Here is a 12,345-nt window from a genome sequence, read left to right on the forward strand (position 1 = left end):
ATCATGGGCTTAAATTTCCGACATGCTGACCTATTGTATACCAATGGAGCTATCCAATACGCCAAGAAGTAAGGCATGGGGGTAAAAGCAGGATTTGATGTTAATGTTTGCCACATATGCTGGAGAAGTTCAATCAGCATTGCGAGAGGATCGAAAATATTGGTATATCTGACAGTAACCAATCTTCAGACCTTCATCCAAGGGAATGAACCCACTTGCTTGTACGTAGTCAGGCGAGAGGTCATAGACAGCACGATGACGTCCCCTGACATTGTGGCTCTTGCTCTCGGATTATAGACACATCAATTTCGTAATGAGCATGGATCCACCTCCAACTACTCACAATGCAGACGCAGACATTTTTCAAATTTTCAAGGAGAGCTATACCTCAAGATCCAAAGAAAGGTAAAACACCATGGGGAACTCGAATTTGGCAAAACAGAGTAGAACGATACACCAAAGGAGCTCTAAAGTATGATTCAGTCACTCAGTATAAAAAGGCCCAGAAAGCCCCAAAGAAGAGCATAAGGTCGGCCAAACAATCATCATGGAGAAGTTTTCCGAGGTTACTAATTCTCTCGAAGCAACGTAGCTATCATTTGGCTACGCTCTGTTTACAGAGCAGTACATGCATACAAAGCACTGAAGAAACAGCAAACCATTTACTGGAAGTGTACTTCTCAGGTAGCATCCAAAATCTTATCTCAGGACCGACAGATGCAAAAGGCTCTCAACTGAAAAATTGGACTCTGGCGTGTAAACTAGTATCACTGAAAAATGTGAAATGGCCATTAAACTCGTTCCATAGATTCAGGTGTCCTAGTCAGGATGGTATTATTCCTTCTCTATGTTAGTAATGGAGGGAACGAATGTCTGGGTCTATATGTTTGGAATATTTACCTCGTATACCAGGAACACGCTTATATTTCAATTACCCAAACTAGGGAAACCCACGGACCCGAAAAGCTTCCGACCGAACAGGCTAAGTTCCTTTCGACTAAAGTGATAGCTCTGGGCGTCCAGTCTATAGGTATTTAAAATTACTATATTAATGGTAACACAATATATATTTTATTATGATTTAAATATTTATTAATTTAATAGTAATCGTTGGCGCAACAATCCAATTGGATCGGGGCCTTGAAGTGAGTTAGAGCACTTCATTCAAGATCTTAACGGTACACTACAGGATTACAGTACCCTGTAGGAGGCACTTGAAGAACGTTATCATTGATACGGCCACAAACATACTTGTCCCCAGCCGCAAAAGGAGCCGGAACGGCTGTTTTGACGATGAATGTAAGCTGCATAGCAACGGAACGGAAGAATGCCGCATACCGAGCAATGTTGCATTGACTTATCACGAACTCCGTCGAGCGGAGAAGCGACTTCACAGACGGAAAAAGAAAGCCTGGGAGAACCAACAAGTCTGTGAACTCGAAAAGTACAGTTAGCAACCGCACCAGGCGCGCAAGTTTTACCAACAAGTCAGCAGGATGAAGCCTTATACACCTCGATGCTCATCCTGCCGAGACAAAGAGGGAAATCTTATTTCCGGAAGAATGAGCATATTAGAGCGATGGGTTGAGCAACAACCAGAACATCGGCGAGTTGGAGGTCCCGCCAACTGAAGGCGATGGACAAATACTGCCACCACCAAGTATAGGAGAAACAGTCCGTGCAATTCATCGGCTAAGAAATCATAAGTCGGCAGGAGCCCATGGAATTACAGCCGAATTGGTTAAATATGAAGGCGACCGGTTGCACCAAGTGGTTCATCAACTTGTGCTCAAGGTATGGGACAGCGAATCAATGCCTGACGATTGGCAACGAGGCATTATCTGTCTCATACATAAAAAGGGAGATATCACACAGTGCAGCAATAATAGAGGTATCACGTTGCTGAGTACCATCTATAAGGTATTCTCCACTATCTTGCTAGGCTGGATAGCCCCATACGTCCAGAACATCATTGGTCTATACCAAAGAGGCTTCACTCCAGGCAAATCAGCAACAGAAAATGATCGGGTCAAACTACTGTAGGATCACACTATTGCCACCGACCACTGTGTTAATCAGAACAGACCTGATCTAGTTCTGCTTCTCAAGGAAAAACGAGTTTGCCTCATAATGGATGTAGCCGTACCGCTGGACCGGAACACTATTGAAAAACAGCACGAAAAAATCCGGAACTACGGCCCCTTGGTGGACGATATGAAGCAGACTTGAAGACTACAAAAGATCGAAGTAGTCCCAGTGGTAATTTCAGCGACGGGATTAGTCCCGCAGAACTTACATAAAGCGCTGAAAACGCTCGATCTTAGGGCTGCACTATACATAGGGATGGAAAAAGCGGTTATCCTTGCAACCTGTGCTATAGTCCGAAGAGTCCTGTCCTGTAACAATCTGACCTAGTGGGTTTCAGCCGTGATCCGTTCTGTCTTCGATTCAAGAACCATGTCTCTGTAGTGTAGAACCACCGCGTCATTGCTTGAAGTGTTTGCGATAGTCGAGATGTAGCTATACATTTTCGCATGGTCGCACACACTTTGCGTTAAAACGCATCGTCGCTGTAATGCGCGCCTTTGGATGTTGCCTTGAGCCCATCCTCAGGTTGGTCGCCCCTCGGTCCAGTTGGACGGGAAGAGGGTCCGTGGGCTTTTTTTAGTCATATATAACCACGGTACCTTTTTGATTCCCATAAATCGCACTTAAGCTATTACGACATTACTTTCTCCATTTTGAACAGATATTCCTTCATTAACTCTCAACACATTTCCTGTAAACAATTATGAATATGCGATGATTCATCTTATCGAAGCCGGCGATGATGCAAATTTTAAGCCCATACCAAATATAATACAATGTCAAAGTACAAAACATTTTAATACTGCTTCCCTGCAGTTATCCATAAATCTTAGCACTTTTTAAGCCTTGTTGATTTCTATCTCGAGTCCAGCCCATAATCTATCTTCTTGAATTCGCATCGCTTGTCCGCTCCAACTCTGTCGAATTTTGCATTAAGAATTACAAATTTGTAGCGCGTGGGTGTCATGTCCACATTTCCACGGCTTCCATATAATGAAAATTGACTCTGACGTCCGCCAAAATACGAAAATTTGAATTTGTATCTTTTCTTTTTGTTAATCTTGCTTGTCCCCAGTAATGTGCGCGAGCATGAGATGGGTCAAGACCAGGCAGGAAAAGATCGATTTTAATCTTTTCGCGCGGTCAATTCGAATTAAAATTAATGAACTTGAGTGAAACAATTCAATGTCGACTCCTTAAATGAGATGTTTTAAATCGTTTTATTCTAAAGATACGGATTTGATATAAAGCGCATTGGAGAGGACATATAGCACAGCGTGAAGTTTTTGAAGGCTTAATTGCTTTGAAATTGCATTTTTGCGTAAAAGGTAGTATAAGATGACGTTGCAAGGCGGCTGGAAAGTTATCTCAGATTTTGCCTTAATCTTCATTTTGATAAACGCTTTCTCTTAAACTACACAGAGAGGGAAGCTTAAATTTCTTCAAGGAGTAAGCTCTGCCGGCGAAATATATAAATTAAATTAATGTCCTAGAAAAGTTCAGATGTGAACGACACCAAGAACCCTCTGAAAACCTCCTAAAGTTGCAATTATCGATAGGACTAGTCGTTTTTAATGACACACATATAAAGTACTCCCCACGGAGATAAAGTATTATCCACCGCAGAAATGAAATCCCGAGAACGGAGCAGAAAGCATCACAAGCCCAAGTAATTTTCTTTTACTAGAGAACCATAAATCACGAGTATTAAGCGCTGAAACACTAATGAGGACATAAGCATTCTTTCAGGGCTTCATATTGCCCCAAAGGCTTTTAATTGATTTCTTCACGACATGCATGAGTAAATCTCCCAAGGAGTGGACGAAACTAAGTTTCATGAACACAAGCTTAATGAGCTTGATTATTTCGCAACAAATAAACTCGAGTAGGAAATATCCTTGCACGTTTCCATCATTAATTATCCCAGCAGCATTTACTGTGATTTCTGTTGATCCTTTTCACATGGTAGTGACGGTAATACTGTCTTGTTATTCAATCTGGTGAGAATAAAAATAATTTTTCAGTACAATCAAGGAAGGGAACGGAATCATGCCTAGAATTAATAATGTCTTGTCAGGATACAGGATCACAGTTGAGTTGGGGTTTTTTTTGTGATTGAAACTGCTACCATGTTTTATCTATAAATTCAGTTTTCAATTTGAAGAAAAATGTGTATCAAAATAAGTTTTTGATCTTACCATATATCTACGAATAATTAAGAGAAATTTGTAATAGTTCTACCTTAGGAGTCCCAAGCTTCCTCTGAAAACATTAGGGTTGACAGTGCAACCACCGAGCTAGTTGAACGTCAGCCTCTCTATCTCGTTTCATTGGGTTTGAATCCCGGTTTATGATGGATATTTATGCTCGACTTTGCGTCGTCTGGCTACTGTAGGCTTATTACCTGTATTGCGTTAAGTGTGACGATAATAAAACTGAAGTATAGTCTCATTGAAAATCAAGATAGGAAAAGCAAATTGGATGCGAGAAGATTGGTGCTTGACGTGTAAAGGGCTTTGTATATTTCGTATGTGAGAATATTCCGTTACTGGAATATATAGGTACACATGGGGCAATATATAAGTTCGCATCGGAGAGTTTAGACTTGGCTCCAACGGAATCCCCGCCCATACGGGCATAAGCTCCCGCGAGCCATCCGGTTGCCGTACGGCAAGGCCCAGAGTGAAAAAGGGACGAAGCCGTCGAAAGAAAAAGTAAATCGGACGATATAAGTAGCGCCTGTTCAAAACACGTGAGAAGGAGAAACCGGGAAAGAGGTGGCACGAACAGTTGATCGAATCAGCAGGCCAGCGAACCTTGAAGAATAAAAGAGCTTAACTCCCAAAAAAGTGGAGCACATGAGGAAGACGGCTGAAGGTGCACGCGAAACTCATGATCTCTCAACGCGGATGAAAGGGCGGACAAAGGATTGGAAGAAGATAGGACCGGCGATGATCATCATCTCCAAAGGAGATGAAGGATCATATGCTGACATTCTCAGGTAATTTGCTATCAGCATATCCCCGACCAATCAATTTGGGAAAAAAATGTCAGCCGGGTTAGACGGTCCCAGAGAGGATTGTTGGTTCAACTGTGGACAAAATCTTGTGCCTAATCAGAAAGTCTCTAGTACAGGAATCCGACATAAGGATATAGATGGAATCGCCATGAAAGAAGAGGTTCGCGAGACTTTGGAAAAGCAATTCGATCTTATTGGACTGTACGAATTGTCGCTGAAAATACTAAGGAAGGCCTACGGTGGAACGCAAACCGCCATCATCAGCTTACCAGTGGAGGTAGCAATTAAAAGTTACAATGCTAGCAGCGGGGAGAGTAAAAATTGGCTAGTAAGTGCCCGGCATTTAGGAGTCATCAACACAAATCGCATATGTGGTCGATACAAAGCAACCTTAACCACTGTCAGGCGGGGGGGGGGGGGGATGGCTATATCGCTAAATTGATATATATGAGCACCGTTTTAGCCAGTAGAGTCAGTGAGGACTGTACTCGTAGTCCCCACCAGGCAATTTGTATGAAAATCAAGAGCGATTCGAGCTCGTAAAAGTGCTCTCGCAGAATTCCGGATGGTTTACTCGGCCGGACGGCGAAAGCTTTCGAAGGGGGACATGGATGGTACAGCCAGAAAAAAGTCACCCAAATCACCCGATGGGTAGCGGATGTGTGCTATACTGCTATATCCAGAAGACGACCACTCCCCAGTAGGTAAACTAACTACCGATGGAATAGCGAAATCGAAAGTTTGCGAACCGCATGTTTCCAGGCAAATAGGCTTTATCAGAGGGCTCAGGGGAAAGCCCGGTAGCGACGATCGAAAGGAATCACACATACAACTGCATGAAAGCGTAAAAGAAGCCATTTGAAATTGTGAAAAAAATCTGCTTCAAACAGTTGTGCAACCATGCCGATATAAAGCCGTGAGGTGAAACCTACAATGTGGTAATGAAAAGGCTGCGCAGATCGCCTCACACGACGAAAATAGCTCAACCAGCTTAACCAGGGCATAATATCTCTCCAGTAATTGCTGAGGAGCTGCGGGAGTAACAGAGCTTTGTAGCTGACAGTGAATACTAGGACCGACCTTTTTGCGAACACCTTGGTGGGGTGCCTAAAAGAACGAATATTCCCTGCTCAGTGGAAAAGACAAAAATTGCTATTGTCTCCCAATCCCCCCAATACCGCTCGATCTGGCTTTTAGATACAATAGGGAAGATGATGGAGAGTCGCCTACAACAGACTCGTTCCCATTGTCGGAAGCAGCAATGACTCGTGGGGGAACCAGTATGGCGCTATACCATACTGGATGGAATAGGCGCATTGGTTTTTGCGGCAGCCGTACCGTGTTCGCATTGAATGTTAAAACACATTCAACTCGGCTAACTAGTTAAGGGACGTCGGTCGAATTTAAGGGACGTCGAATTTAGGTGGTCCCGGGCTGGTGGAAAATTATCTTTGAGAGAGGACGGGGCGGAAAAGTACACCATCACACAGACCCCGATACTGAGTATCCTCTCGTGGAATGTTATGTATAAAGAAAGGAGGGACTACGATTGGCGTTTTCGCAGATAACCTAATTATGGTTTTTACAGCAAAGTATCCAGAGGATGTGTAGGTCTACGCGATGGTAACAGCGAGAGTGTCAAAGTTGTGGATATAAAGAGCAAATTATAGAAAAGAGAATACTGTGAAAGTGGAGGTCGGTATATATACGGTCGTGTAAAATATCTGGGGCTGATAATTGACACCAAACTTGGCTTTAGGAAGCAATTTGCAAAATGCAGTCAGATTTTACTGGAGTGGTGCAATCCATTCTGATTTATCCGTCACCTGTCTGCGTAGAAGCGCTTTCAATTTGTCAAAGGTGGTGTTGTAAGAAAACTGAAGGAAGATGGCAAGCTTTTTGGAAAATATGATTTTTTGATGAAAATATGGAATGTATTTAATTCGTCGAATTTGTATCAAATATAGAGTTAACTAACGAACAGTTGGTAGTCTCAACTATCTGGCGACTTTTCTTGACAGTTATTTGAACGAAAGGGTGTGATATTACAACACTGATAATGGACCCAAGAAAAAGTATAGTGCATTGTCTTCGTGTCCGGGAGCTCTATTTTCCTATTCCAAACAAGGCCACGGAAGCGTTTCTCATTACAAAGCACCGTGTGAGAAACTATGTTTGCTTTAGATTCCAGCATTACTTTCAGGCTGGCCATCAGATATGTGGGAATAATGGTAGATGCAAATCTCAGTTTTAAGCAACACCTGTAGGATACTTGTAATAAATCGTTCATCCCAAGTATGTTTCCCACGAAGATAATGCTGATGGTTGTTGCGGTTAACCAGGCTGGTGGCTTCTACCTCGCTCTATGCAGCTCCTGTTTTGATTTAGAACAATGCGGTGCGGAGAATAACTAGGACTGGGATGCATTCGATTGCATGATCAGCTCAGTTCCAGTGGGTCCGTGAACTCCATAATCGGATAGATGAGAGAAGTGGAGGAAATCAAGAAAGCGCAATTACGAACGCCCCGAATGGAAGAAGTAGCATCATCAAGGTATATAATACTTTCTGATTGATTGAAGAGGAATATACATACGGCTTTAGCAACTAAAATTGCCACATCTTCACCTTCTTTGAAAGAAGAAGATAAACAGGCAAATAAAAATTAAAACGATTTCACTGAGATACACCTTTTCATTTTGTAAGGTCTCAGAGTCTCCCTGATCAAGAAGTTTTAACAATTCTATTCTTCCGGTGTATGGTAAGCCTTAGAATAGCTAGTGGAATATTGTCGTAATGGCAGTGCTCTAGGCACAGTGATGCAAAAGTTTCTTCCATCTCAATTGCAGTACAATCTGAAAAACTGAATCCCAAGCCGAATTTAAAAACAAAATAGCTTTGCGGATTACAATTTTAACTTCTTATCTGATAATGGTGATGAGAATGAGGGTCGGAGTTTTAAAAATCGGTTCCACACCAACGTTCCTTCTCCCAAGTTGTGGCGGGGTGGCGTATTCTGGAAGACTTCCAAGCGAGTTTCTGTTAATGCATCGCGTTTAATCTGGTTAACGCTATCTCGCGGCGTGCACCAGCCTTGGCGCCCTTCCTACGGCTGAAATGTCATGAAATTAAAGATCGAGAGATTCGTTGTTGAATCAGACTGTGCCGCGCTACAGAAAACTTCGGAGCATAGTGGCACTGAAGCTGGCGCTGTTGTAAATTCACTTGTGGACCTGGTACCGGCAGCCTGTAGGGCTCCCATGCCCCAGAGGAACCCATCCTTGCCAAGCTTTCTTTGTATTCTTAAACGGCGGAAATGGCCGTTCTGCGGAGGGAATTTTAGCACAACTTGCAGGACCAGCTAAACAAAAAGCAAAACTTACCGTTGGCAGGAGTCAGCCAACGGAATGGATGGGGATCCGCAGGGATTCGGTTCGTTTCGATAGGATTGCAGATACGCAAAACACATTGAAATCACAAAGTAATTCCACACGCTAGGCTATCGTTTGCGAAAATCGAGGAATTATCTGAAAGACAGCATCCAATGTTTAAGTACCCTTGATTGACGCTCAAATCGAAGATAAACCTTTTCGAGTAAATCAAGCCACCGCTAGAGTTTCTAACTAAAGTTTACTAATGGTAAACGTTGAGAGTCCTACTTTTAGTATGAGACGTTTGGGCTGATACTCTTGGCGAGGTGTCGGGGTGTCAGCTGCCTATCTTGCTGTCTCAGAACTGGCTGTGTTGATGATGGCGAGGATGATCCACGCGGCTCTCCTTGCAAGGCAATACCATGCGGAAACGGAAGGGAGAGAACTCAAAAGAGGTGGCTGCTCGTCAAGGATGGCAACATCATCGGCAAATTAAGTCCGTAGCAGATCTGAAAGTATGGTGTGATTATATTCTCACATAGTGTCAAGCGGGGATGGAGGCATTCAGTGTTGCCTGGACAAGATTGGGAAAGCACGATTCTCTGACTATGTGTTTTGCAATGGGGTGATGAACGACGGCGATTACAGATTCTTTCTTGTGAAAGGTGGGATTCGATTGCAGCTTTACGCAGATACAGGGGAGCTCTCTTCGAACAACATTGCCAGGGAGATACTGACGAACACTGCCAAATTGAGCCGTTCTGCGCATTATGTTCGGGTCCTTATTCTCACGAAGAAAGTTGACTTTGGTCGGCAGAGGGACCATATGCCAGGGGTTCCCCCGAACTAACAGTTATCTTCTTGTTTGATGAAAGAAATTGCCTGACTTGTAGGCTCCCTAGGACGGGAGAAAGGGAAAGTTAGCCCTTAAGCAATGTGTCGAAGGACTAGTTCTCTAAGAGAAACGGGAATTCGATCATGTATGAGAAAAAAAGAAAAATGAAACATCGAGAAATATCCTATGAATAGAAAAGGAGTTTCTAAACTGGAAAGTTAGAACCACTTATTCTAATTTTAGAGTGGCGCATGTAAATAAATTGTTTGCTTTAATTTCCAAGCTTTTCTAATTTCTGTGAGTTCTAATTCGATCGAGCGGCTCTGTAGATTACAAGCTAGGTATAAATGGGAGAAATGCCATAGCCATACAAAATTCGCTATAAATATGGTTCATTGCAGCCCAAACCAATCTTCCTTAGCGTTCATACCAAGTTTATTACAACACTTCACGTATCAACTGCAAAGTGTCAAACGGGATAACCACTGGGTTAAAGAGACAAGGTGGCATCACTTTTGACTGGCTCCCAATGCTGCTTGGAATAGAGCCGATCGAGGATGTGGGGGTGCCTTAAGGGGCAAAATGTGCGAAAGCATGTTTTGCCGTCTCAAGGGAACAGGATATTGTTCTGCGTAGTGAGGATCATAACTCATAATGCGTACGTGCATCAAGCTGGTAAAGTTAAGAAACTCCTATGTTAAATCTTTTTTACCAAACTATCCTACTTACGTTCTTATGAGTGAATGGTGTTTGTTCTTAAAGATAATGATTCGCCCTGAAATAATAGGCTTAAAATATCACTCCCGAATTCGGGTGATATTGCTTCTACTGGAGCGATAATTTACCGCACAAGTTTCCCCTCATCCTTCTGATATTATGCCTCCATCGTTACCACTGACACAGGGCTAAAAATTAAATAGCTTACTTGTCGATGCTTGGTACATACAAATAGATAGGAGAATAACAAACAAAGCGAACAGTCGTTTAATTTGCCCGCCTGTACAGAGTTGTCACCTAGTATCAGACCAGCCTGTCAACAAACTATGCTTGCCTTAAGCATTTTTCAGTGGAAAAAGTAAATCGTTATCAGAAAACTCAAACAAAGTGAATCGACCTAATCGAAGGCTATGTTGATTCCATGAGCCTTCTCACCTACTTATAATTGTTTGAACAATCGTGATAGCGGGCATTGCTCATTTGTTGACCACCACACAATTATATTATTTTATAAGATCTTGATGAGTCGAATATGTGATAAGAGATGCTTTTTCAGACTACAATGAGATTCGCTTCAAATTTGATTAATTTGTATGCAGTTCATCGATTTGAACTTGCCCTCAAACTCGAGGCAAGTGACGCAAACTAAACACGTATTTGCATATAGAAACCTATTCAAGGGGCGAAACGTTCATTCTCTTGTCTTGGCATTTTCCTTTATCAACATCTGAACTTTCGTATCGATTTTCTTCAAATAAGAACTGAAAAAAGTCAGTAAGGCTGTGCATTTCCCATCGACAACCATGAACACAAATCAGCATCAAATTGCAACGCGGATTGGCCACTAATAGCCTGTGGGCACGACAATCCGTTAAACTGATTTCTGTTTGCAACGATTGGTAGTTTATCGAATTTCTGTGTTGGTCCAGCTAGGAATGCTACAACCCATCTAACCTTGTAATCATGATGCTGACAGCTGGCCTATGTATTCCTCGTATGAAAAGATTTAATTATCCTTTTCCCCAGATATGGTTCTGTCGAAGGATACAGCTTAACTCAATATCGTTATGCTCTCCAGTGCGTAACATTGAGCTCGACTGTAATTGGGTCAGATCTTTACTGGACAATGTTCACGTCTTTTTCGTCCCATTTCTATTAACCCCAGCCGCGGTGACCTCAATAAGTTATCGCAATCACATCATGCACCAGTTAAAATCCTACAGGAGCTATACATTTTCTCGTGTTTTCTTGTTTCCTTCAAGTTGGCAACAGCAGTAGTTTCCCGCACGAGAGAAAAGCGTTTTTGTTTAGAGGTCGATTCTTTTCTTTCGTTTCGAGCATCTGTGAAGATGTAGCCAACTGTGAACTTCATTGAAAAACGTACAATGTTTAGGTAAAGTGTTATTGTGTACTTGCAAGATAAAAGATACAAAGAGCGAGAAGTGGTGTACTCAACTCGGAGTAACTAACAGCAACTGATGGCCATTCTATTATTACATGACGTTCCACTCTGGGTACTTGTTGAGTTGTTACTTTATTGAGTTGCTGTTAATTTTTCTAGTTTTTCCTATGGGTAGTCGGGATCGCATGATACATGCAAACTTTCCCGAAGTTTTTCAGTTTATAAATTTTACAATAAGCCAATTATGCACATGCAGAAGAGAAAGATAGTAATTAAATGTTCAATTGACCTCGTTCGTAGGGTAGACTGCATCTGCATCTTAAAAGTTGTTAATTATCTCTGAGCGTGGTGAGTTCTTTAAATTTATTAAACAGATTTCGCTCCATATGTAGCAAGTGATAACTTAGCGAGCAGCATATAAAGATTCAATATGATGGAAGGTCTCACATGCGTTGTCTGCAACCGACAAAATGGCGATAATCGACTACTTAGATCGGCTAAAATACGGTGATACACACTGAAAAATATCACTGCTTGTCAGTTTAGCATGGTGTGTGGGATCCTTGCTATTCTTATCTCTAATCAAACATCAAAAGACCATCCCAGTTAATCGAAGTCAACCACAAGGACGGAGCTATCCCAAAAACTTAAAAAAATGGCGAAATTAACCGTGAATATTTTGTTTGTTTGTATTTCCGGCCCAGCTTTGATCTAAAGTATTTACTTTCAATATGATTCGCGCTCACATCGTATTTTGTGATCTATATTGGGTTGGAGAAAGTAATGTATTTGTGATCGAATTTTAACGCTTAATTTAACATACTTAGAATTATTCGATTTAAGTCAAATATGCGCGGTTTTGTTCGCAAACTTGTTGCCATTTAGAAGGCAACTCCATTATCCCCCTCTTATAA

The 12,345-nt window shown here is 42.0% G+C and overlaps 1 protein-coding gene across 2 annotated transcripts in view; it reads left to right on the forward strand.

Annotated features, from left to right (window-relative positions):
* The window catches only part of LOC119654354 (ecdysone receptor), an 834,675-nt gene that overhangs the window by 71,067 nt on the left and 751,263 nt on the right, over window positions 1-12,345 (forward strand). The gene's annotated exons all lie outside the window — the stretch shown is intronic.

The sequence above is a fragment of the Hermetia illucens genome, chromosome 4 (genome assembly GCF_905115235.1).
Source record: "Hermetia illucens chromosome 4, iHerIll2.2.curated.20191125, whole genome shotgun sequence".
In the NCBI taxonomy this organism is placed as follows: Eukaryota; Metazoa; Arthropoda; class Insecta; order Diptera; family Stratiomyidae; genus Hermetia; species Hermetia illucens.